Source organism: Cyanistes caeruleus, chromosome 18 (assembly GCF_971803275.1).
Source record: "Cyanistes caeruleus chromosome 18, bCyaCae1.hap1.1, whole genome shotgun sequence".
In the NCBI taxonomy this organism is placed as follows: domain Eukaryota; kingdom Metazoa; phylum Chordata; class Aves; order Passeriformes; family Paridae; genus Cyanistes; species Cyanistes caeruleus.
The window spans coordinates 8,906,752-8,933,609 of record NC_141718.1 but is presented as its reverse complement, the minus strand read 5'-3'; the positions used below and the strand labels follow the sequence as shown (position 1 = coordinate 8,933,609).

Genomic DNA, 26,858 nt, shown 5'->3' with positions numbered 1-26,858 from the left:
CTGAGCATCTACTTCATCTCCTATCTCCTTCCTGTGTTCATTGAAACCAATAATTGTCAAAGCCTAGTTCAAGCTACTTTCAATTTAGCTACAAAAATAATTTTTAAGAACCCCACCAATTTGGAGACCAAGGAGGTCTCCAAAAGTGGAGTGTTGTTGACCCTTCCTAAATGTAGACACCCTGCGTAGATGTTAAAAACTACAAGATCTTCTCATCCAACACACAGGAACTTCTGTACCACAACCCTCTCCCTGCCATTTGGTTTATCAACCCTTCCATTGGTCAATGCAAAGGATGCAAAGTTCAGCCAAGGTCATTGTGTTGTGAAGAATAAAGTAGCACAGCTCCGTGGCTTCTGCTTATTACTTGTTTTGTATTAGATCTTTGAATTCAAGGAATTCAGTTTTCAAACTGTAGACCTAGACTGCTTTAAATTACTCTGAAGCCCAGGAACATACAGACAAGGGGGCTGAACATCTTTGTTACTGTATCTGCCTGTTCTCTATGGTGGTTGAAATAAAATCTTGACAATGAGAAATCTAAAGCGATGTTTTTGAACCATTTAGGGGAAAAAAAATACATACCTGGTCAGTTTGTTCCCAGCACGATATAATATAAACCTCAGAAAGAACTGCTGAGCATTTAGAGGTGGAATAAGAAGGGAATTTCCCAGACCTTCTCTTCATAACTGCAAAGAAAGTTAGGGCCCAAAAACATAAACTCTAACATATGTATATACACACAACCTATGGACAGTATTTAATTCTGCACACCCACAGAGAATACTCAATACTTTATAGTCCTTTGCTTCAAAGAGTTGGATCCACAATGCAAATCAACATAGCCTTATTACAGCTCCATTAACAACAAATCATACCTGCTAAGGAGCCAACGCATTAATTAATCAAACAAATTCATTTGGGTTTTCCACTAAGGATTATGCAGTAGTTTGAAAAATGAGTAGGACACAATAAAACAACCACATAGTTATCATTCCCTCACCAAGCATTTTGAATCTTGGGTTTTCTTCTCCTTATGCCCATTTACTGAATATAGAAGCTGTAACAGAAAGAATATTCTTAAACAGAAAAACGTTCAGGCTCAAGAGACACTCCACAATCCAGACTCTGAGGGAACAAAGAGAAAGTAGCAATTATATTGGATATTATTTCTACCCAGAGAATACTGAGCAATGAAGAAATCCCCAATTTACAGAACAAGAAAATCTTTCATACTCTTCAACAGATCTGTCATTTCTTCTAAGGTATTGTTGCCTTGCCAATGGACTGTTCCCATTTGAAGAGTCATTAAATACCCTTAAAGCAGATGTTGATTTCCTTCAAAAACAGAGTTTGGAAAAGACACTGTGTTTGGAAATACGCTGTCTGAAAATCTAGGCATGCTCACAGTGAGGTACACAACATCCTCAGCTACCAGCAGATCAGGTCAGATGAGCTGCTCCCGTGAGCCAGATGCTGGTGTCATTCTCACAAAAATCCACTGCAACTCCGCTGCAGAAATGGGCAACATTCCAGAGGTATCCTAATGGGACTAATATCATAGACCTGCCTTCTGCTAAGAAACTGTTTTGGCTTACTTTATATACATCCCATTGAACGTGAATTACATCTCCCTGCCATTCCATTCCCATTAAACCGATTTCCATGAAATGCAATCTTTGTTTCTTAAGGATTATGGATTTCTTTTTGGCCAAAATACATCAAGCCTTGTTCTTCTGGAGACTTAGTGGCAGTTTCTGTATTCCCCACTCCTTGTATCCGTTGGCAGAAATTGGCAGCAACACACAAGCATTCTTTGGCTAGGATGTGGGAGGGCAAGAGCACTGTTTGAAGAAACACTGGCTGGTAAAGCTTCATGTTGTCTTTGGCAGGTGTGCATTTTGCTGAAACAAAAGGCAGGCTCTGCCAGAGCAGTGTGGCCTGGGATGTTACTTGGAAAGGGAGGCAGCAGAAGGCCCTGGTGTGTTTGCTCAACAGGAGAAAGGACTCTTTTTGCAAACGCTGATTCTGGGATTGTAAACAGCGTGGTGCAGAGAGCAAAGACAGGCTTGTATTCCATGAATTACCAAATCCAAGGCACTCCCAGTGATGCTCAGCGGAAAGGGAATACCTGCAGTGATGCAATCTTACAGGCATGGCTATCCTGGTTTACACACACTGCTTCAGATGCCAAGTAATGTCTATATAGCACAAACCTGCTCCCAGAATGAACCTTTGAGTCAATGTGGCAATTTCTATCGCTAACTCAGGAGCTCCCCAGCATAAGTCCACTCAAATTTAAGCATCCAGAGAATTTAGAACTACCTCTTCCCATATCTGAAAAACTGATGTGCAAATTCACAATTGCATGATTTTTAAAGTCAGTCACAGGATCTTAAAAACAAAGAGAAAAATAAATGAAAAGCAAACAGTACTTATGGATTCCAAAAGAACAAAGTGGGGACTATTTTTATCCACCTTTTCTTTTTTCAGCCATTACCATACTTAGGGAATGCACTTTGAGGCTACTCTCTACCATGATCAAGACCAGCAATATGACCCTTAAGTTAGTGATAAGGTTTTAATGAAATTCCAAAGCATGACACACCCAAAGTACTGAAAGATTTAATAACACTAAGGCAGATGCAAAACTAACATCACTTTTTCTTGTCAAGCCAAAAGAGATGACAGTAGCTCACGAGGACTTAATTTTATTTGGTTTGCATACCCTGCAGGGCAATTAAATCATTCAGTTTGCATGAAACTATACACAAGACAGATTCTTGACTGGAATTACATGAAAGTTATACACTGAAAGATCTGAGCTTGGGGCTTCAGCTGCAAACCTGTAGCCTAACTTTGTCTTCTTCTAGTAGCAGGAAAAGATTTCAGAAAACAGGACAACAATGCAAGAGGAGCTGGAAATAAATGCATTAAGGTGGGCAATATCACCGTACTACTTTTTCCACCAGGACCTGTTGTCTGCACTTTGCCCCACCACAGAATTAAACATCTTAGATAAAACAGTGAATAATTCTTCAGCGGAAATTACAAGGGCAAAAGGAGGCAGAGTACAAGAGCAAGAGCTCAAGCTGTAAATTTAATCTGCATGTAGTTGCCAGAAGATTTTTAATGACTCCCCAAAGAAATGGAGGTCTTCTTTTAATAACAGCAATTGCCAGTCATCAGTGTGTTTACCTGTCAAATAAACAACAGTGTTTGGTTTTTTTGTATAGAGGGAAGGATGGATACCTGGAGACTCTATCATCCCTGTTATTCAGAACATCAGATGCAAATTATGCAGACATGAATACTGGTTTTATGGACATCCCGTGGCAAACAGCACAAAGGATTATAATATATTTTAGTGCCAGCCACTACCAGTAATGCTATTAAAAATGAGTGTACTGACATAGCACTTATTTTGTCCTTTTCAGCACCCTCTTTTTAAGCTAGCACTTGCTGCTGGAAGAAAGCAGATGAAAGAGTTCATTTACCACCATGTTAAGCCAGCCTCAAACACGATTTTTGGCAAAGGTTTCTTAACAAGACGTTTAAGGAAGCAGATCCAGCAACAGAATGAACTTGCAAGCAGTTAGTGTCATAATGCCTCAAGTGAGTCAGAGATCTCTTTGTCTGAAAGCTTAAGTTCCCTTTGTCTGAAGGAAAGACTTACGCACACATTTTCAAAAGCAGCAAAGTAATTAAAAGACAAATTCCTTTTGAATTCATCAGCCCACACCACGCAAGCCACTTCTTTCCTATCTCTTCCCTACAGTTACTTACTTACCATTGATTACCATTAGCTAAATTAAGTCCTTTTGGATATAGGTTTGCAAACAACCCATCTCTCCCCAGGCCTGTACCCTAAGTTTACTGCTTAAAAGCAGTTGAGAGAGGATAGTAGACAAATATGTTTCATGGGGTAAGCATAGAAAGGAGTGGGATCATCCCAAGGTCAGTGCTTTCCCAGGACAATGTTAACCAAATCTTGTAAACAGAAGTTCCACAGTGCATTTTGGGCTCTGTAAGAGAAGAGCCAGTGGCCAAGCTAAGAGGCATAGAGTGCATATATCAAGGAAAATTTGGTCCAAGGGACCCAAGTGAGTTAAAACCTCACTATTAATTCAGACATGCCATAGTCCAATATATTAAACATACTTATACATCCATCTCTACTGAAATCAGTAAGAGACAGGTACCTGATTATATTAAAAGAACTGGGCTTCCATCTGCTGGCTTTTAATGAGACTCAAACTCATGTGTTGCTCATGGGAACAGTATATGGAGCCTGGGGAAAATGACCTGGGTGCCCTTGAAAAGGTAGTACTGCTCAACTTTTAGCAAAAAAAGGGTCAGTTTCCAGATGGAAGGTAGTGAGGAGCCATGGTGTTCCACAGGAGTTGTGTAGAACAAAGCCTGTATGTGAATGCACTGGAAACTGGTTTTTACTCAGATGATCCAATTTAAGGCATTCTTCTGGTATGAGAATACTGCTACTGAGAATACACCTCCTCATGGGACAGCATGTGGAGAGAAAACCAGTCCCCACCTGAAACACCCAGCCTTGCAATGCTTTCCTTCACTCACAGAGTTTGGATCCCTCAGAAACTGAGGCTGAGTGCTACAACACTCCCAGGTGCCAGGTCAGCTCTTACAGAGATGCTGAGGTCCTAGCAGCCAGTGTGAGGAACAAGATCCCACAAAATCCCTGACATTTCTTTGTCTCAGTCATGGCTTCTGCTGACTCTGCATCCAGGTGTCTCTCCTGCAGCACAGAAGACATTCTGATCTTCCTTAAGCCTTCTTCCAAATGACTTTATGAGGCATGGAGACTGTTATTAATTGCACTTTTTTGAAATTCTACAAAGTACAGGAATTGCCCTTCATGTATAACAAATACCTGAGTAAAACAAACCTTTCGTGGGCAGCTGTGAAATACCTCAACCATCACAAAATATTCATAATAATCCGTTATTGTCACAAACAGAACAGCACATTTGTTGATAAGGATCAGGTGTGTGGAATGGTGCAGAGAAAGTACATCTCTTGGGGCACTAAGAAGTGGTTCTGCAACTGTGAGGAGCAATGAGAGAGGAACAACACAGCAAGCAGTTCTCTTGGCAAACCTCAACTTTAACTAGAGTGTTTGCTGTGCCAGAGGCAAGGTGGCAATCACACCATTTCCTTACCTTGCAGGGGTGTGAGGTGAGCTAGTTAATGTCTGCAGAGTACAAAGTCAAAGCTGACTATTATTGCTGGGGTATTACGTCCTACGAAGTTTCTCTGCGCAGTAGGACAGGGAACACTGAGCGGAAAATTGCAAATGTAATAGCTGAAGTTATTCACTTTACAAGTTACCTCAATGTTTTTCTTTTCAGCTGTCAAAGTGCTTTATGAAAAGCAGCTCAGCTAAGCAACTCTCACCCTCTACAATTTGGTTTTGTTTGCTTCCTAACCTGGAAATCGGCATTTCTTGTCTTTATTTCATTTCCAAGTCAAGCCTGAAAGAAAAATGCTTGTAGAAAAATCCTGTAATTACTGGATCTGATTTTCATTTGAACTTTTGCTTCATTCATATGGTACCAACAACTTCTGAAATTCAATGAAACTAATGTAATTACAATTTATATGGAAGAATGAGTAGGAAAGTCTTTAAGTGGGCACATATACGATAGACTGTATGTCCATAAGAGAAAAAAAAGTACTTACAGGATTAATACAGAGTCATTGCAACTGTAATATATGAAGCAGCTTTCCTGAAGAACCCAGCCTCCATTTGGGCATTAAAATAAGTGGCTAGATTTTCAAAACTCCCTAGCTTCCACCATGCTGAGCAATTTTGATTATCTGGCCATAAAAATGTCTCAGTGAGAACTGCTGGGTGCCAAGCACTTTTGGAAATCTGGGCTCAATTGTGGGCTCTGAGCATTTAAGAAACCACTAGTTCCAAATGTAAATAGTGGTTGTATGAAGCAAAGGGTGAAAGTCATATAAGAGGCATATATGTGACTGAAAGTATGTGTATATTCTTAGCTTCCCTTTAACATCTAATCTTCATCCTACTCCTGCATGTTACCATGCAAAAAGACACAATCATGTTGAAAGTCTTTCTTCTGAAATGAAAACAAGCGTCAAAATTCAACTGTGTCCTAAAAAAATTCTGCTTCAATGCATAATCTCACAGGAAAGCTATGAGGATGCTCCTTAATTTTCTTCCTTCATCCAAATGATGTAGGATGGTACCGGCAGAGGATAAACATAATTACCATTGCAGGTGGAGTCATAAAGTCATTAAGAGCTAGACTATGATGGACAAGTTCATCACACATCTGAAAGTGACACTTCCTTTCCAATCCCACCAGAAAAACAAATACACAAAAGAAATAACATGATTTGAAACAACAAACACAGAAGTCTAACACACCAGTGAGTGCATGTTTATGAGCCAAGCAAGGCCTGCACCACTGCTCTATTTAGCCACCATGAGCCTGTGTGGATTTGCTTTGCAGTTACCTGGTTGCCTCAGACACCAGCTCACCACAGCCCAACTTCTCTGGACAGGTCTGCTAAAGTCAACTCTTTCAGCAGTGACATTTAAAACATGTCTTTCAGCACTCCTTTGTTCTGAGCTATGTAACCAAAATGGAACAGAAAGAGCATCATGTGATCTAGATGGCCAGTGACATAAAAAATTTGCATACTTAAGAAAAAAGTCTCTGAAAACTGTTTGTAAATAATTTACAGCTTGAAATATATACTTATGCAATACTTGTTAGTGTTTTCCAGTGACAGGTATAATTATATAAATGCTTATGGAACACTGATAGATAAGATTTTATAAAATTCTCAACATTTTTCTTAAAAATAGTTTTCCCAGCTCAATTTTCAGCTGTATTACAATAATGTTGTCTTTAGCTCCATCATCTTTAATAATCTGCAAGAAGTGAGTAAATATTAGCTGATTCAGAAAACTGCAAAGCATTTGCAGTCACTTTATGAAGAGATACTTTCTACTAACCCTACATGCCAGTCACTTTGATTTTGTGAAAAAAAAAAAGTGTTGCTCAGTGCCCCAAGGGACTCTGCAGCTTTGTACAGATGCTGCTAATCTCAATGGTCAGGCCAGAATCACAAAAAGAAATCAAACTCCCCACACAGACAGAGCGTCATTAAACATTAAATTAAGCTGGCATTAATTAGCAAAGCATTGGTTAGCAATTTAATGAGAAAGATGGACACAGAGAAAAGGAGGTAAAACAGGAAGACAAAAGATGAGTGGTAAAAGAAAGAGTGGCATGAAACATTTTCTTCAATTGCTTTTCATGCTTTTAGAAGAGAATACACAATTCAATGAAGTAACGTGAACAAAGAGTATATTTTTGTTCCAATAAACGCTTCATTTCCTTCAAATCTGGATAGCAATGCTTCCTCTTTCAGAAGTGCCTCCTATTGACTGGTAATAGTTAATCCCCTCATTTTTAGGTGACTTTGCTGAAGGGGGGTGGAGGGGAATCCGAAAAAAGGGGTTTGTTACTTATTTTACATCTCCAAGAGCTTATGAAAAGTATATTTTTACCTGTACCAAGTTTTCCAACAACTGTGATTTAAATGTGCTAATGGAAATGCTGGGAAAAAAACTGGCAACTTTTGGCATGTGTGACCATTTCTAAATTAAAACAGTGAAACTTCAGTGGTGAAATTTTTGGCCAGGATTTGTTTGCTCCCCTCTCCTCCACTCTCCAGCCCCTGCCTCTCGTCCTCTTCAAGTCCTTAAGAAATCAAGTGGCTGTTTTGTGCTTCAGTGTAGTAGCTCATAAGGCAAATGGATCAGATAGTGCAGATTACGCCCTGTAGGCCTTTACAACCCAAAACAATTTTTCCTTTTTAACTGTATAAGCCAAACATTTCTTCAAAGCACAACTAACCCCTCTCATCTGTACCAGTCAGAGAGTAACACATATGCCAGAAGAGGATTGGTGCACTCCCACTCACCAGCTTTAATGAGGATGAGAAACTGTCTGAAGTGAAAGTGTGCAAAGCATTTGGAAATTTTCTATTACTGCTGTAGACTGTTCTCAGTATGGACTGATGGACAGAAGGGGCTTCTAGACAGCAGCATGATCTCATGTGCAGAGTGACTCAGCAAGCAATCCAAGTGTGCTCCACAATCAAAGACAAGCTGGGCTCACAGTGCCTGCTCAGATCCCTGTGCAATGTGAGACATCCTACATGGAGTGAGACACAGCAGCTGCTTCTCCCATACCTGTGAATATTCAGCAACTGCAGCAAAACTACAATTCCAGAAAGGCTGTTGAATGCCAGGAAATCCTGGGCAAACAGGCAGAGCACAAAGTTCCTTTCCATTTCTAAACATTTCAGGACAAGTCAGATATATGGTAGCCCACATTGACAGTTAAAGGGCACAGATTACAAATGATCACCACTTGAAAACAAGGAGCCCTTGGCAGCCCAGCATGCATAGCCCTCGTGCTTTTTTGGCACAAGTAAACACATCACACTGTGCTCCATTCTGCACAAATGACCAGATTTTCAGAATGGCTAAGCTGCCTGTTAGGGTGACTAGACAGATTTTTAGAATGAGTTAAACCCATCTGATGTGTCCTGGATGGAGAAAATATTTTGAATCCTTATTTATTTGCCCAGGTGAGAAGTGAAGTCTTCAGAAAATGTGCTTCCCTAAGATCAGATGGCAGTCAAAAAAATACTTTGCTTTGGCATCAGACAAACCAAAACCTTTTAAATCAGGCCTTGCTAGTACTAGTTTAGTTTCCAACTTCTACTGGACCAGAAAGTTCAAGGTAAACCATCCGTTTATCTTTTTGCACTTCATTGCTACCTTTTGCATTGAATTGCCTTGCAAGTCCCATAGAAGCGAAAGGGTCAAGACGCTGGTTATTACGAATTTTTGCAGTTCAGAGCTACTCTGTTTGTTTTATCCTAGAAAGAGATGCATTTTAGTAGTGACTGATACAATGTATCATATATAATCCTATCCAGAGTGGCTACAGTACCTTCTCAGGAGGGAACTTTGAGGAAGCGACTCCCACGATGGCTGAGCAGAAGCTGTGGGCAGAAGCTGCAGAGCTCCACATCCCTTTCATTTCATGAAGACCTACAGAGGCACAAAAATCCACACAGTTGCTCCTAGCATTGCACACCACAGACTTCCATCAGATTTCCGGGGAGGAAAAGAGAACAGATCTTTTCCCTCTTCCCAAAACACAGAACAAACAAAAGTTTGTTCTTTTATCATGAACTTTTCACACACAGACCTTACCAGGCTCCCTCTGTCAGCAACCCTGGCTGGTTCCCTCCGCACTGCCTAAGAGAAAGGGACATGAAACTACCAGAGGTTAAACTTGCAAGTACTTTCTATCTAAATTTCCTATGAATATATGCAGATATGTATTTTTTAAAACCTGGTCACACTACTCACAAAAGCGAGCATATTTACCGGCAAGTACTTTTTACACTATCAGCACAATCATGCCTATATCACGAAACAAAAAATCACATGCACAGAAAAGTGATCTGCCTATCACAGCAGCCTGGTGACAATTTGTTTCATTTCATTTAGCTTTGTTTCATCTTTATCTCAAGAAAACAAAAAATGCATTTATCGTCTCTGTACATTCTTTCATCCCAGACATGCTAGGTCAGAGTCATAATGCTGAGAAAGGCCCTATTTTTAAAAAAATGGTTTTAATACTTATTAATAATAAATATTGTGGAATTATATGTAGAATTAATTAGAAGCTCATTGTGGGTTCAAAAGAAATTTTATTACATGTGCTATATTTACGTATGGATGCTGCGGATAAAGGCAAAGCTATTTTTAGTGTTTACAGAAGGTAAAATTTGTGTCTGTACATAAATATATGTGCCTGTAAATAACATGCAGAGGGAATTGGTGCCTTTGAGTGCTCATCAGCATAAGCACCAAGAGACCTTTCAGAACATCTTTGGACTCTTTTAGAGCATCTGAGTTTCATCATCCAAAAATAAAAATTGCATCAAACCACTAACAGCCTTCCAATCAGCTACGCATTCATGCAATTTCAGTGTATAAGGCTCCATTTTATTCTGAATTTCAGTTCTGTATCTTAGAGTCCATTACTCTGCCCATTTTTCATTAAGTACACAATTATTAAAAAGTCTATTTTTGAGAATTCTACATTAAATTGTCTTACAAAAATATGAAAATATAAATAAAACCATCAAGATTTTAACTGCAGCAGAAACAAAGAGAAGGAAAATATATTTCTTAAATTGTCATCCATATTTTACTGTATTTGTTCTTCCAAACTATACTGATTTCTTTGTTGCTGATTATCACACAGTGTTCCTAAAAAGGGTTTGTAAAGCTATGCATAAGATTTGAAAGGAAAAAGAGAATGTGAAGTGTGGATTTAAGTCGGCTGAAACAGATATCTAAATAAATGCCTGAGAATTTTTTTCAGAAAATAAAAATTGTTTCAAATCTGCCCCAAATATCTATGCATTTTACACAACATTTATGCACATAGGATCCTATTTCAATGGTTTTCACTGGCAGCAACATCATCTGCATTTAGCAGTTAGCTGCCAGCAAAGAGCCGTGATGGATTTGCAGTGTGTATTTCTTGCCTATCTATTTTTGAACACTGCAAACATTGACGGTACCTTTGAATTCGATTTCCTCTGTCACTGGCTTTTAACCTGAGAGAAAAAGGAATATGAGCCCTTCTCTCTTGTGTACTTTCATGATTTGAGATATATGGAGGCAGAGGGTCTGTTTAATGGGAAATTATTTCCTAGTATTTTCTGACTTGCTTGGATTTCCTTTCTTTCTAGTATTTTTAGATCCCAAGATAAAAAACCCCTTGGTTTATTTGTGTTGTAAGACAATCCACCAAATAAAGCACGGATCACTGGGAGACTTTCTTCAATGAAAGGTCCAGTTTAACTGGTTCACTTTTAATTTAATGAATGGCTCTTTCCCTCAGACAAGGAGAAACCGCCACAGACATTTACAAAGACACAAAGCCAACACTGGGCTGTTTTATGTTAGTGTCTTTTCTTAAAACATTTGTTTTTAACTTGAAATGTTCAAGGCAGAACTTGCAGATACAAATCCTTCCCCTTATAGAAAAAAAAGTGTTTATATAGTCCATGGTAAATAAACCCTAATTAAATGTATGCATCAACTATATTCTTTTATATCATTTATTATTTGTTTCCAGAATATAAGATAATGTTTGATGGAGACTTATAATTAAATCTTTATCATATAGCAAATGCCATTTTTCTTTTTAATATTACATATAATTTTCTTCTTTGTAAGGCTATCATGTCTGATAGATGCAGCTTCTTAACACTAAATCCAGTACAACTTTCTGTCCTGTTTGGATATATTTTGACATAAAATATAACAATTTCATACCATCAGTTGCTGCCTCTAGTTTAGTCCAATTGGTAATTACTGTGTATTTTTACAAAACATCATTTCCTCTTTTCCTTCTCCTGCAAAGTTAAAATGCAAACAGCTCAGCAAATATAACAGAAAGGGAGGGGGAAAAGGGGAAAAAATAAAAGAGAAAAAGAAGAAAAGAAAAAGAAGAAACAAGAAACAAGCCATCTAATATAGTCCAGAATTTTTTTTCATTGTTTTTACAGAGGTTTACAGTGAAAAAGGAAGGAAAAATTCATATTTTGTTTTCTGCCTTTCTAGTGGTTTGTGCTTGTTGTAGAAATAAAGTATTACAAATAGAAACCAGAGAGAGAGAGAGGGGGGGCGGGGGAAAGCTCGTTTAGTTTCCCTTTTTCATTTCCTTTGCTGGAATGCTGGTTTGGAACATCTGAAGACAAAAAGGATTTCGAAGTTGGATGTTTTGTTGTTTAAAGGAACCCTTAGAGCGGCCGCGGTGCGGGGTTCGTGGTGTCACAGCGGCCCCTGGAGGCCGCGGGCCGGGGCACGGCCGAGGCTCGGTCCGGAGCTCCCAAGCGATCGCAATTTGCTCTCAAACGCTCTTCCCCTTTCCCCTTCAGCCCCTTTAGTTGGGGTCTGACCTTCGCCGATTCCCAAAGATTTTAATCAGCTACCTGTGGAACTAGCGAAGGTGGGAGCACGTATGGGGAAGCGCTCTGAGGCATTTAAAATCTTCATGACCAAACTGCCTTGGTTCTGAGCTTAGCCCCAGTAATAACAGACTTCACATACATTTTTTAAACTCTTATGTTTAACCATACTAAAGCAGAGAAAGTGTTCACCACATAGAGTAAATTCCTTCATATTTGAATATAATTGGTTTTTAAAATGTAGTGAATACAAACCTGGTAGTCATATACAGCTCCATATACCTGTATTACCTGATTGCCAATTCCAGTTTGGATTTGAAGCTGTGAAATTCAGTTACTTTTCTGAGAAATAAATATATCTTAAGTGTGGGAGACTGTCAGGATCCATTTTATTGCTTCACTGAGACACAATTCACTATGCAAAATATCCTGGAGGGCAGACCAAAAAAATGAATCATTCTGATTTTGAGACATATCTGTTGATCCCAAGTCTTTTGTTTATGTGATAAAAATTGCTATAGAGGCAGAAAGACTTCATTATAATGTTTTAACATTTAAACATATGTAATCAATCACAAATTTGGGCCAATATATCCACACATTTTGTTGTTATAAAATTTATAAAAATTTAAAGAATAAAATTATTGCCTTCATTGTTCTTCTTAATATTGTATAAACAGTTCCTTCCCAAACCATTCTTTTGGGAAAAGTGGATAGAAGCTCACTGCAGCAGGAAATCTGACTGTTCAAATTTTAGATTACTAGCACACATTTATTTTCAGTGGCAAAGAGAATATTAGGCTAAAAAGTCTTAATTGGATATTTCATGTTCATACCCAGAACTTAGATACCTCATATGATTTTTGATATTTCTGATAACTTTTTCCTCCTTTGTATATACCTAAAGAAAATATAAATACACATTAAATAAATATAATATTTTTGGTATTTCAAAATGATTACTTAAAGTGAAATAATAATAATAATAATAATAATAATAATAATAATAATAATAATAATAATAATAATAATAGTAATAATAATAATAATAATAACAATAATAATAATGTCTCCCAGTGGGAACCTGTACAAATATTGTACATCCTGTTATACAGGACAACTAAGTACAAAAATATCCATTTGTGCTTACAGTGATGCTTTTAAAGAGTCTGTGGAATTTAAACAAAGTTTAATACTGTCTGAGGAGTTACAAATGTAACAAGATGTGCACACGTGAAAGTAATTCAAACTCTATTGATAAAATAATGAAGCATAAAAAATCCACCTGTGTCAGATAAAAACCACCACAACTTGTCACTCATGCAGTTCTGAATATACACGATCTCCATTTTCCTTTCACACCAAGCATGGAAAAAGCATCTCATCCTTGAGCTCTGACACAACCAAGACCTGCATTTCTTACTGCAGCAGTCCCTGGATCCAACCTAAGGGGAAGGGCACAACACAACTCATTCCTTCCATCTGACCTCCTAGCTTCCAAGCAAGTTCTGTACTTCTTAAACCTGCCAGGAGAAAAGAAACTGACTCAGTGGCTCTAAATCAAATAAAATCAGACCACCACTGAACCCTAGAAATCATTTGTAAAAACACCTTTAGTGGGTGTTTAATGAAAGGTACTGCTCCACTGGGAGGAGGAATTTTTTGGTCTCCAACAGTCATTTAAATATCAGATGGAAATTACAAACTAAAGTAATTGTATTTAAACACAGCTGGAAAATACAGGAGAGATTTTTCTGAGAAAATTATGTCAAATTCTGATTCTACTCCCCCAGTAGCCAGTGTTCTGCCTAGGCAGATAAATTACGTTTGTATATATTACACTACTCTGGAAAATATATTTGCCCCCTTTTTGAGGAAATTAAAGACAATTTTTTAGGGCTGTGACACAAACCAACAAAAGCCAGGAAATGCAGTGTTAGGACTGATGTTGTGTTCTTACTTCTCTCATCATTGTGCTTTTTCCCCACAAAACGCACTCAACAATAGCGTGAGGCAAGTGGGGAATATCAGTCTTAACTTACATTTCCTGGCTTCTTCCAGCTGCTGTCCAAAACCTTACAGTTGTTTAGACAGAACTGAGTTCTTTTGTATTTCAAGTTTGTGTTGTGCATGCAGAAACACAAAATGCATCTAATTATGAAGTCAACTGAAAGACTGAATAAGCAACTTTTTGCTGCACTAAGAAAAAAGGACAAAGGGTGGTTTTATTTCTATGTTAGGAATGTGGAAATAACTAACAGGAATAGCTACCAATCAGAAACAAACCCTCTTCTGTCATTAATGCCACAATGCCATTTACTATGTCACATCACAGAGCATTTTGGATTACATTATTTACTAAGGACATCAATGTGATATAAACAGAAGGCCTTAACCTCTAAAGATTTTTGTTTAAGAGTCGAGTTGGTGAAACATCCAGGTATATTTGAAGCAAATTGTCCAAAGGAAGACAACCTACAAAGGGAAAAAAAGCCAGAAAAGAAAAAAAAAAAAAAGTTTGAATGCCAACACTATTAGTTTAGTACTTAATACTTCAATAATACTGAGTGATGAAAGACTGAACATACAGGTTTTCTCCATGTTGATTCTCTGCAAGTTCTTTTGCATATTTTCTTCTGCAAAATGTTTAAACTTTAACTACATTTTAGCATTTGAAGCATGATATATGTGCATGTAAAACTTCCCAGTGTGTACATAGTTATTCATTAGAACAAGCTTTATGACACTCTCAGTTAATTTCTGCATTTTTAAGGTGCATGCAAAAAGTTGTGGGGTTTTTTTTAATGCATTTTGGTTGGATTTCATTGAATGTGTTGTACACCTTGACATTTTAGGTACTTTAATGGGGGTTTTCTTAGTTACAAAAACGAAGTTCTTGAAAGAGAGGTTGAGAAGGGGGAAAATCCTTTTAGGAAAAAAGAGGGGGGCAGTATGGGTAAAAGGACTTTATTTTCTAAAGCTCAAATTCCAAAGGAGGAAGACGGGGAGAAATAGGAACTGAAACTAATTTACCTGCATTCCTTTGTCACTGCTTGGCCCTTGACTAGTAAATGATTCCTTTCACTAGCCAATAAAACCAAATCAAAAGCAGGCTTAGGGAGCAGAGGGGGAAGGGGGGCAAGAGAGTAGACGAGAGAATCAACTTAAACTTTGACAAAAAAAAGAAAAAGGGAAGAAAGCAAACTCACTCCTCCTGCTTTCCAGAAGCTCTCAGGAGCTGTATGCCTGACTCCTTGTGCTAACTTCCCAGCATTAGCACAGCACAAAGACATTCCCTACCTGCTTTCTTGCAGCACCAGCTAAGGTTATTCCATTGTTCCTCAGGACAGACAGAGCTGCTTTTGTCTCCATGCCATGCTGGTCCCAACCCTGCCAGTTTAGGTACAGTGGGAGGCCTGTACAGCAGCCTCAGAGGTGAATGGTATCCCAGAACGGGTTTGCTCAGCACAAACCTGATGCCTCAGCAGCAGATCTGCGAAACCTGGGAAATGTTCACTTCCAAGAAGGGATGTTCAGTAACGTGACAGCAGCATTGAGAGCTCTGAGGATGAGAGCCTGGCATCATGGACACTGTGCAAACACGTACCTTGGTGTCTTCTCCCCTAGAGCACTTCACATTCTAGAGAAGCAAGACAGGGGTTCAGAAAGGGGCACAGAATGTACTGACAGGGTCAAATTTTCAAAAGTACCCACATGCTTAAGGTATATTGAAGTCTGCTGAAAGATACTTTGAATTCTGATTTTAATTTTTACCCTATTGATAGTTTTTTAATAAATGATTGGTGGGAAAAGAGGCAAGATAAGCTCCTCAAAACCAGACAACAGAAAGTATGATATGGAAATTCTTTGTTCTTGAAGCCACTACATCATATTTTTAGCATCAAAGGGGCTTCCGAAAAGAGTACATAGCATTTTTCAGAACTGGATTTTGTTTTCCTCTTTCATGCCTCTCAACTAAAAAGAAGAGTTGATTAGAATGACAAGGAGGCAGTAAAGAGCATAATGAACAGAAATGCCAAATAGATCTCTCAGTAACACACACATCCTCAAGTGGTTGTAGTGCTGCCAAATACAAGTCAGGAGGTACAAGCACAAGTGGAAATAATAGCTTTAAGTCCTGTCAAGGTCAGGATCATTTAAAACTTTGTATTTTAATTTTAAGGTGTTGCAAGTCTGTGGAGAGAGGGTGCAGGGACTGTGTCAGACAGAAGCAGAGCCTACCAGCTGCTCCAGCACCCTACATGTGCTGCTTCACCAACACTCACAATGAGTCCTGAGGATTGCAAACCACACAAAGACATGGATCAGCAGCAGAGCAGAAATTAGACCAGATTTTACCAAGGTATCAGCCCTAAATGCTCTCCATAAGCCTGTGGTACCTCTACAATGGAGGTTAAGATACAGCCACAGACAAATACTCATTTTCTTCCGGCCTAATTTACTGGGTTGTGCACAAACAACCTATATTCATCTCCGTGGCAGAGGAAAATATCCTCAGTGTAAGCTCAGCCCTGTAGTATTGTCTGTATTTGCCCTGTAAAATGCAAAGGCTCACCTTGGGGAACTTGGATGAATTTCCTTCCCAGGGGAGAGGGACACCTCTCCTCAGGAGACCATGACAGTTCTAGCTGCAGTCAATCAGCAAAACCTTTTTAAATTTTCCACCTTAGGGAAAAGTTGTCTCAATAAATTTGCTCAGCATTCAAATAGCAGGTGAAGCAAGCATTCTTTCAGCTTTTGGGGGTAGGAAACAGTCAAGATTCCCACTGAGCAGTGTTTGGAACTTCATGCAGAGTACAGGGTATTCTAATTAGCACCAAATATAATACAAGCAATAAAGAATTCTAAGAACTCAAAATTTCCCTTTATATAGTACACATACACACGCACACACACACACACACACACCCCCCCACACACACACCAGGTTTTACAGTCCTGCTTTCCCAGTTACTCAAGAAACACAATCACAAATAGAGGTGTAGCCTTAAACAACTTGTTATGATGTTTGATAGGGGAAAAAGAGTACACTAAGTATACAGAAAGTGTGACAGAAGATTTCAGGAGCTCTGGGTAAGATAAAATGAGAGCACTGTACCTCCAAAGGGCCAATGCTCTGTAATAAAGGGTTCCATTTATAGTGATGAGGAAACAGAAAACTGAAATTCCTTGGTGTAGCTTGATGCATCTCCAAGGCAGGTGTACACACTTCACAGCGTGAACAAAGAACAAGCTGTGGTGCACAAAGCACTCAAATATCAGACAGGATAAATGTTAGTGATACCAGTCATAATTTTCAGAGGGTGTAAGACCTAACAGTAGCATAAAATCCCAGAACCAGTACAGTGACACCTATATGCAGATTTATTCTGAAAATGATAGAGACATCTGCCAGCTCATACATCTGCATTCACTGAGGTTCCAAACGTGGACAGCAGAAGCTCTGCACTGGTGACTACCTCAGTCAAATCCCATGGAAAGAAGGCTGCAAAAGAAAGTTACTACAGAAGAAAACCCCATGGAATATGGGGTTACACTTCTTCCTGGTATGCCAAAAAAATATATCACAGAAATTTCAGCTTTCCAGCACAGATGTTAATAAATAAAATGTATTTTTTCCTTCTGTCAGAAGACCTTCACAAGATTTATGCATATGTCAGATATTCAAACTCATATGGAGGAATTGTAATGGGCAGTAAAAATTACTATTAAAAGTAAATTAAATCAGTAGGAATCTATGATGCCTGTAGCCTACCTGAGAGGAGGTGTTAGGAGCTTGATTCAAATGAAAGTCACTAAGCCCATGGCAGAGCTTTGTAATGTAAATATGAACAGCTGAAGGAACTGAAGTAATGAAAATCCAGTGGGAATGCTGGGAAAATCTTAGACACTTACTCCAAATAAAGAAATTGTGAAAAGATGGAGTACATAAGAAACAGGTAGAAAAAAACCAAAAAAACCCTTTTTTGAAAATAAATTACTATACACAGGAAAAGCATTTCCCAGACAACCAAATTCAGTCCAGACTGAGACACTGCTCTATTAAGCATGGTAGGAACATATAAGAAATCCTGGCTTCATCTTGAAGTATTTGCATTTAAGATGATGAAAGGAATTAATAAATGCTGAATAGTTGAGATGTTCTATGGTCTGTTTGCAGACAAAACATGAATAAAAACAGGGATGGAAAAAATTAAATTAATCAGGAGAAAATATGCACTATTACTTATCCTAGCAGACGTCAACAAAGCCAAGGATTGGGGTTTTTTTTCAAAATGCGCCACTGATCAATGACAAATATTTTTAACAATATCAGTGTACAAACATGTATTTCTTTGTACATTCTTGGACACTAATTCGGATAGTGGAGTGAGTCAGTCATCAAGTGTAGGTACTTCAGCATATTTAAGGCCTCTAATTTTTCCCACTGAATTCTGCAAAGTTTTTAAGACTAGCAAGTCACAATAGTATTTTACTTTGTGAAATAATCTTCCTTGCTCTCCCTAATCTCTTTGTCTCCACAAAGTCTATAATTTAATGGAGCAGGATGCTTCGAAATATTGCCAAGGCCATTATCTCTAGTGGTATTAATAAACTTGCCTCCAAGACACGCCCATACTCACATTCCCACATGCACCCATTTCACATGGAAGGCGCAGAGAATGCCTCAGCCCCTGCGGGCAGTGTTTCCGAGTGCTATGAAAGAAACAGTGCTAAAGAAGAAATAGGTAGGGCATGGCAAACACATGAAAAACCATTCTCATATCCACAAGAAAGCAGGCTGAGCAGCCCATTTGCCAAGTGCTGTTTCCTGGAGCAAACAAGTCACAGGAAACTCCTCAAACAAGCCAGAGCTGGCCACACAAAAAGCATAACCCCTCCCTTTGGTTGTTACGTTGGTAATGGGGCAATCCCTGGCCAGAGGGCTTGAGGAATAGGAAGGCAGGAACAGGAAATTTCAAGATCCAGTTCATGGAATACCATAGTGAAACACTGGCTACCAGAGTACAGAAAAATACATACCTCCATCAACTTCCCCTGATATAAAAGCATAAAATAGATGGCTGAGGGAGATAAAGTCCTCTCAAAAATGTATAGAACTGCTTTGTCAGTCACCCATAATTTGTCTAATAAATACATAAATGCACAGCAGGTTAATAGGGGCACAGACACAGGGAGGCAAGCAGTGAGCAGCTCCATCTGCACAGGTAGCCAGTTAGCTTGCCCCAATCTGCTTTCCTGGTACCACAGAAACAGGAGATGAGCCTGGTCAGCCACAATCACACCTGCAGGAGGAAAAACACCACTGATTTCTGCCACACAGTTCTGCTCTGAGCTGCAGTGCAAGTTCTTATTCATGGAAAAACAATACAGACACATCTCTTAGACCAACCTAGTACCTGCCATACCCTACTCTCTTCTAGATGCTTTAGGCCAAGCCTCTTAGCTCCTTAGCTAAGAGCAAACACTCACGATCTTGTAGCTTCTTTCCTCTTCTTTCTGCTTATAAGGCTGGTTCTCTTTGCTGGCTCTTGACATATCTGCTAACTCACATCAGGCCACTTCACCTCCTCTCAATTCTTTCTACAGTGTCTGGTCTCTTAGATCAATGTAAGAAGTGTTAATCTTTATCCCAAACTTCTCCATGCTCGCCTCACAAACCCACTTTGCCATTGGTAGTGACCCACTGTGATACAGTGCAACAGCAGCAAAAGCAGTAGGTGTATAGGTTTCCACACATACAGCATTGAATTTAGTGGTGACAATGACCTCTGCCATTTCCCACCTTACGGCTGCCTGCCTTTTTCCCCTGCATCCTTTAGCAACCCTATACCCATTCCACCTCTGGCTTCTCCACAAACACTATCCAAGATTGTACAATCAGTCCTTAAACCACCTGCCTGCTAAAAACTACAGAAGAATTGCAGATACTTTATTTTCTCTCAAGAGTTCACAAAAATCTCTGGGCAGGCACTAGAGAGCTGAGCCAAGACACCATGTTAAAATAACCAAGCTTTGGGTTTTAGTTTTCACCTGGAGAAGGAAGTACGTTCCATGCTTTGCCATTTCCAGGCCTCTCTTTGAAAATCCTTTCTTTTCTTTAAATAGCAAGGGGTAGCAGTCAAGTGAAAGCAAGAGCTACTTGATCCATTGTTTGGCCCCCATCCAGGTTCTGCTGGTCCCGCTTTCCCTCTCAACCACCCGTTTTTCTATCGGTCCTGTAATTTGGGGAGATTAAGATGTATAGCCTGTAAATTGGCTAAACTTTTCCAGGCTGCTTTAATGAGACTTCATATAATAGGGTTGGCTTTTTTTTTTTTTTTTTAATATTTTCCTTAACGTGACCCATATGGAAATAAAAAGGTATATTTTTTAATGTATGCTAGATTACGGTCGACATTTTCCTCAAATTAAAATCCATGCTTCAGCAGCAGCATACATTTTCAATGATGTCAAATATATTTTTTCAGCCAACTGGCTGGGGTCACCCTTATAACTCAAAGTTTAAGTGTGCTGGATAATCAGTAGAACATGTGAGACTCTGTAGGGCACTGTGGCTGCCTCGGTGCCTGCTCAGGAGCACACAGGGCCTATTCTACTCCGAGGCACTTGGGGCAGGAGATACGGAGCAAGACAGGGATAAAGCTCTGCCTCAGAACAAGCTGACAGCACACGGCTCACAGCAGGAACCATGTGGCTCCAGCTCATGTTGGCACCAAGCTCTTCCAGCAGAGATCACCAGGACACAATCACCATGCTCAGCTATAGGCTAAATTTACAGGCTAAGCTACAAACACCAGCACTTTTCCATTGACAGATGGGGTGTCCTTCGTTCACAGATGACATTCAAGCCTCATCAACCATTCCCATTACTATTTTGTTGGGAATGACACCCAGTAGGAGCAGCCACAACTCAAACAAGGGCTGTTCTTAGCTTTGTTCATAGAATATACATTACTGAAGTACTTATTTACCTGATTCTCCCACCCTAAGAATAAAGTCAGAGTATTACCTATAGCACAGCAGATGTTTGGGCCCATTAACACTATCTTTTTAAACCTTGTTATAAAGCAACTTACACAGATTGCAATTAAGGCTGAATCAGAATTCAAACAAATTTCAACTGACATATCTGGAGAGGCTAAATTCAAACTTGGAGAAACATTTTCCAAATGCCAAAGCAAAAGAGAGAACTGTAACAATTTCCATGCAGAATTTCAGTTTTCTAACAATCTTTTAACTCACAGGTAGCTGATGATGAATTCACAATTGCTTGGGAAATCACAAGAAATGCTGGGGTTTCAGCTTTAAATGGGTTTTCCTATATTTTTTTTTAAATTATTTTTATAATTTAATTTCACACTGCAGTTTGAGATTAGAAATTGCACTGTCATACAAGTCAGTCCAAAATTCCCATTTCCATTAAAATATATCCATTCAGCTTTACAGAAAAATGTATTTAAGTAATTTCATAGCTAGCACAGGTAGTGATAGCTTAGAATGGAAAACTGAAACCTGGCCTAGTCTTAAAACTTGCATAAGGATATTTGTATTGACTGGGTATAGAGAGTTACCCCTGTTACCCTAATATGGATGAATTAAAAAAAAAGGCAAAAACCCAAAAGCAAACAACCGAAGTCAATTTGCTTCCAGGGTTTGCCCTGGGCATGAGGAAATCCTTATAAACTGTGCAGACAAATGGTTCTTTTAAAGCTGCGTCTCCACTCAGAAGATTCAGTGATACAATTGTATCAGGGTATTTACAGCAGCAAATATTTTGTAGTTAATACATAAAAACCCACCCAAATCTCATTTACAGTTTAAATGACAGGTAATTAAGATACAAGGGATTATGTTACTTCAAATAAGATTCAAAAAGGTTATGGGATACAAGTATCATGCTTCCTCCATAAATAAATATGTTCAGTCACACCTGGCTTGCCCAACCCCTCCATCTTCTTCTCATCACTACTCTTCTGTTTAAAGGTTCATCCTGTGAAATACTCATTTTTAGCCCAGTTCTCACAGACGTTGAGCCTCCTGGGGCCATGTTCTATCACTGTACAACTCTAATGAGGTTTTTACTAAACAACAACAAAGTTATTACTAAATAACTGTACTCAGAACATATTTGTGACTGTGCATATTCAGGTTTCCTGGAGAAGCCAGTTCTGCCTTACTGAGTGGAGCCCAGATGAGCCACCAAAGGCTCTAGAACAATTTTATCCCAGGACGCAGAAGACACAGTGGGGAATTAAGGAGACAATCATGTGACCCTAAAGGTATGGATCTGCTGAACAAGAATGACGCAAGAATGAACAAGTGTTTTGATGAAAGCTGCCCATAGCCATAAGCAGAAACAACCGTAGTATTGGAAATGCAGGCTAGGTCCCAACCAAACTATCAGGCAGCTTGTCATTGAAATTAACATGAAATGGAGAGTTGATACTGAAACAGACAAGAGTTTCAAAGTCATTTGTAGCATTTCACAAACAATACCTATATGAAACGCCATAAACTAGAAGACAAGAAGTTCCACCTCAGCATGAGGAAGAACTTCTTTCCATGGAGGGTGGCAGAGCACTGGAACACCTGAAGTCTACCTCTCTGGAGACAATATATAAAACCACTCGGCCATGTTCCTTTGTCACCTGCAACAGGGGAACCTGCCTTGCAAGGGAGTGTGACAGGGTCATCTGCAGAGGTCCCCTCTAACCCTGACTACCCTGTGAACCTGTTAAAGCCGCGTTTACTTTGCCTAAGGTCCCTTCTTTGCACTCAACCTCCTCTCGCCGCGGGCGCTCCCTGAGGGGTCGCATCACCGCCACGCCCCGTGTCCCTCCGCCCCTCACGGCTTCGCGCGCTCGGGCCTCAGTGTCGCATCACCGCCACGCCCCGTGTCCCTCCGCGCCTCACGGCTTCGCGCGCTCGGGCCGCAGTGTCCCATCACTTCCACGCCTCGTGTCCCTCCGCCCCTCACGGCTTCGCGCGCTCGGGCCGCAGTGTCGCATCACCGCCACGCCTCGTGTCCCTCCGCGCCTCACGGCTTCGCGCGCTCGGGCCGCAGTGTCGCATCACCGCCACGCCTCGTGTCCCTCCGCGCCTCACGGCTTCGCGCGCTCGGGCCGCAGTGTCGCATCACTTCCATGCCTCATGTCCCTCCGCCCCTCACGGCTTCGCGCGCTCGGGCCGCAGTGTCGCATCACCGCCACGCCTCGTGTCCCTCCGCCCCTCACGGCTTCCCGCGCTCGGGTCGCAGTGTCGCATCACTTCCACGCCTCGTGTCCCTCCGCCCCTCACGGCTTCCCGCGCTCGAGCCGCAGTGTCGCATCACTTCCACGCCTCGTGTCCGTCCAGGGCTCGGGCCCCATGGCTCTGCCCTCCCTGTCCCGCTGCAGCGGGTAGCTTATCACCCGTGTCCTGCCAGGAGCACGCTCCAGCGCCAGGGACATCACAAGTCGGTTTGGGGAAGAGATCCTCTCGGGTATTAGAGAGTCACAGAATGGTTTGGGTTGGAAGGGACGCCTTCTACTATCCCATGTTGTTCCAAGCCCCGTCCAACTTTGCTTTGGACATTTCCAAGGATGGGGCAGCCACAGCTTCTCTAGGCAACTTGTGCCAGGGCTTTACTTTACAGCATTGGGAGCCTGTAAAAGGAGAATGTGGGCTACCCTCAGGCAGGAGATGAGGGTGACAGTTATTTTCCAAACTCAGCTTTGCGGCATTCTAGTAAATTCGCTCATGGCTCATTGAGTCAAATAAAAAAAAAAAAATTAAATATAATTGTCACCACAAAGTAGACTGAAAATGCCTTGGTTTCTTCTCCCATTGTGAGGGTTTGAGTGGCTTCTCCCCATCTCCTTGCCCACACTGGCACTATCAAGATTTAAGCATTCAGATAAAACTAAAGGCTGAAACTGAGGCAAGTAGCAAGAATCAGGATGATTCCTGATAAAATTAGATTCATTCTTGGTTAGAGGACGGTGCTAATAATACCAAGGTTCTGGATTCAATCTTTGTACAGACCACATATATTTAAGAGTTGGACTCCGTGATCCTTGTAGGTAACTTCCAACTCAGAATATTCTGTGAATTGAGATCAGTGTTTACTCTATACTGTCATGTTTGTTGTAGTGAAGCAAAAATACAGAAGGTAATTAAGGCAGTTTCCTGAAAATCAAAATATTTTCCCTGGGGTTCTCATTGTTCTGAAGTTTATTCTCCCGTGTTTCACTCTGAACTCTGTATTTAATCAACTTATTGTCATTGATCAGCCATAGTAAAGCAAGGCTGCAGTTCTGATTGGCTATTACTGCATTTTGGCTGAGCACCAGAAACATTTCTTAATGATAGGACCTGCTAGACAGTTGAACTCTCTACCAGTGGAGCTCACAGAGGCCCTGTTGTTACAGCCAGCGGTAAATCCATTGTACAAAATACTCTGTAGGCAGCCATTTCAGGACAAAACTAATCTCATGTTCTTTCTCCAGGATTTTGGGGAGTTGCTCTATGAACAATGGGAGCTGTGAAAAAGCTGGGATTTCCCAGCTGCCTTGCCTAGATTGCTTATACCAGTGTATAATTAAGAGTTCAGTTCTATAAGCTTTTCAGAACTTTCTGGAAGGTGGTCAATAGCCTTGACTCACCAAGTCACTGAAGTTGTTCAATTTTCAGTAGCAGAGAAGGGTTATATCTTCAGAACCAGGTTTCTAACAAAATGTGGGAATGGGCAAGAGCAGCCTTGATTCAAAATTTGAATATAGCATTGATATATTTATTTCTTTTTGATTGTGAACATTTTCACACTCTACAGTAGTAACAAAAGCATTAAGTTTACATTTATATCTCCTTATTTCATAGCAACTGTGAAAACTGTGAAAAAGATTCCAGACTGTTTTTCTCAGATCATTTGTAGGTGTTCTGTACCTGCTGGTTTCATTTAGGAACTGAAGGATGAAATGGAACTAAAAACCAGAGAGTGGTATCTTGAAAGTGCATGATACTCAGGTATACCAGAAATCTCATTAAAATATTATGTATTAGAGTTCCATAAAGTGTTCTCAATCAAACAGGTCTATGGAAATATCCCTAACTATCAAAGTAGAGTACAGAAGAGGGTGAAGAGAAGGAAGGATGCATAATTTTAAAGAAGTTTAGGAATGCTGAACAGAATAAATCTTCAGTAGGAACCAGGGAAAGAAATCAAGTAATTGTTTTTGCCTCATCACTAAGTATTACAGAAATAGCCTGCTTTGGCTGATGAGAGGAAGAGACAGGGAAACAGAAGATGTTTTGAATGTTCACTGCCCAGGCAGTGGAGTGAAATGTGCTCCACTAGAGCTGTGTTCTGTCACAGCCGTGTGTAGGCAGCCTTTGGTCTGCCTGCCAGGACACGCAGGAAGAGTGAGTGCTCTCAGCTCCTGCCACCTCCCAACCCTGGCTGCGCACAGCAGGTGCTGCAGGCTCACTGCCAGCTGAAAGACACCTTGTTTTCCCGGTTAGGCATTCCACAGGGTTGCTGGAAAACTGCTTCAAGTGGCCATCTAGTACTAGGGAGTGTTTTTCACTACATGAACTGATTCTAATGGACCCTAGAGGGCAACTGGTATTTTGTAGTATTTGCTATGGCACTTCAGGAATGAAAATAACTCTTGCCAGACTAAACAAGGCTAAATTAAATGAACAAATATCCTGTCTCTAGGACAAGTGCAATAACTTGTAGTTATAGAGCAGTGGAGGAACTGACAGCATCATTTCTTTTGGATACGATGATGTCACAGTGCACAGCTTTGGTCTGTTGGCAGAGGTGGGTTTTGTATTCCCATGTATCTTATCATCAGCACTTTGAAATCAATTTTGCCCTTTTGAGGAAGGGAAGCAAGAGTTGGAGGTTGGATTTTTATTAGGCACAGCTGGTCCGAGGGACGTCATTTGTTCCTAAAGCCAGGGCTGTCTTTCATATGAAGCTGTGGGGTGGATGGTGGGCAGGGGGAATCACTTCAAGTAGTTACAACAGCTGGGGGTCAAATTATAAGGAAAAGTGGAGAGAAGTGAAATTTATAATCTATAATTTGAAACCAAAATAAGAATGAGACAAGCTTATTTGAAGAACTGGAAGGAAAAGGATGTGATATATGGCCTGATACAGCCAAGCAAAATGAACACTGCCATTGCACTATTACTTTGCAGACAATCCAAAGAAACCAAAAGGGCCTATTAAGGCTGTCTCTGTGGAGATCTAATTAGGTCATACAAACAACCTCTGTTGTTAATAGGACCCTTTAACCATACATGGGCACCTTAAGAAGTCTGTAGCAGATATAGGACAGATTCTGATCCATGATGGGAATAAGAAGTGAACAGCAGCACAGAAATAACAGATGAGAAATTGATGTAGGAAAATAACTTCACCCTATAAATAGAGTTATTGAAGTAGGAGAGGAACGTGAGAGCCTTATTCTTCCCTAGAGGTGGTGGTGTCCTAGTAAGTGAGACATGATCTGGTTTGTTTGCTTGAAGTTAAGGGAATGGAGAAGAGGATTGGTAGGAAACAATGCATTTTGAGGGCAAAGAAAAAGCTTCCAAGGGAAAGTGAGGGAAAGATCTTGTTAAAAGAATGTGTTTGCTCAGAGTGATTGATAGCAATGACTACCTGTACCATCTTAGTGAAAGAGATACAGAGGAAAGTCAGGTGTAAATTAAAATAGAATCACAAGTGCAGTGAGGCCACTTCTGGCTTCAGGACATCAAGAAAG

General features: G+C 40.2%; 2 long non-coding RNA genes across 7 annotated transcripts in view; one reads left to right on the top strand and one right to left on the bottom strand.

Moving 5' to 3' along the window:
- LOC111936560 (uncharacterized) overlaps positions 1-22,918 on the bottom strand; it is a 254,657-nt gene extending 231,739 nt beyond the window's left edge. Inside the window, exons 1-7 of the long non-coding RNA XR_015277844.1 lie at positions 22,603-22,918; positions 13,367-13,604; positions 12,933-12,982; positions 11,447-11,526; positions 9,302-9,346; positions 9,036-9,136; positions 6,517-6,632 (exon numbers count right to left, since the gene is read on the bottom strand). This is a non-coding gene — a long non-coding RNA (uncharacterized LOC111936560). The remainder of the gene's footprint in view (positions 1-6,516; positions 6,633-9,035; positions 9,137-9,301; positions 9,347-11,446; positions 11,527-12,932; positions 12,983-13,366; positions 13,605-22,602) is intronic.
- Positions 22,919-23,064: 146 nt separating this feature from the next.
- LOC111936557 (uncharacterized) overlaps positions 23,065-26,858 on the top strand; it is a 56,488-nt gene continuing 52,694 nt past the window's right edge. Inside the window, exons 1-2 of one of the 6 annotated variants that reach the window (XR_015277840.1) lie at positions 23,065-23,233; positions 23,427-23,587. This is a non-coding gene — a long non-coding RNA (uncharacterized LOC111936557). The other 5 variants (XR_015277843.1, XR_015277842.1, XR_015277841.1 and 2 more) reach the window with 5 other exon arrangements.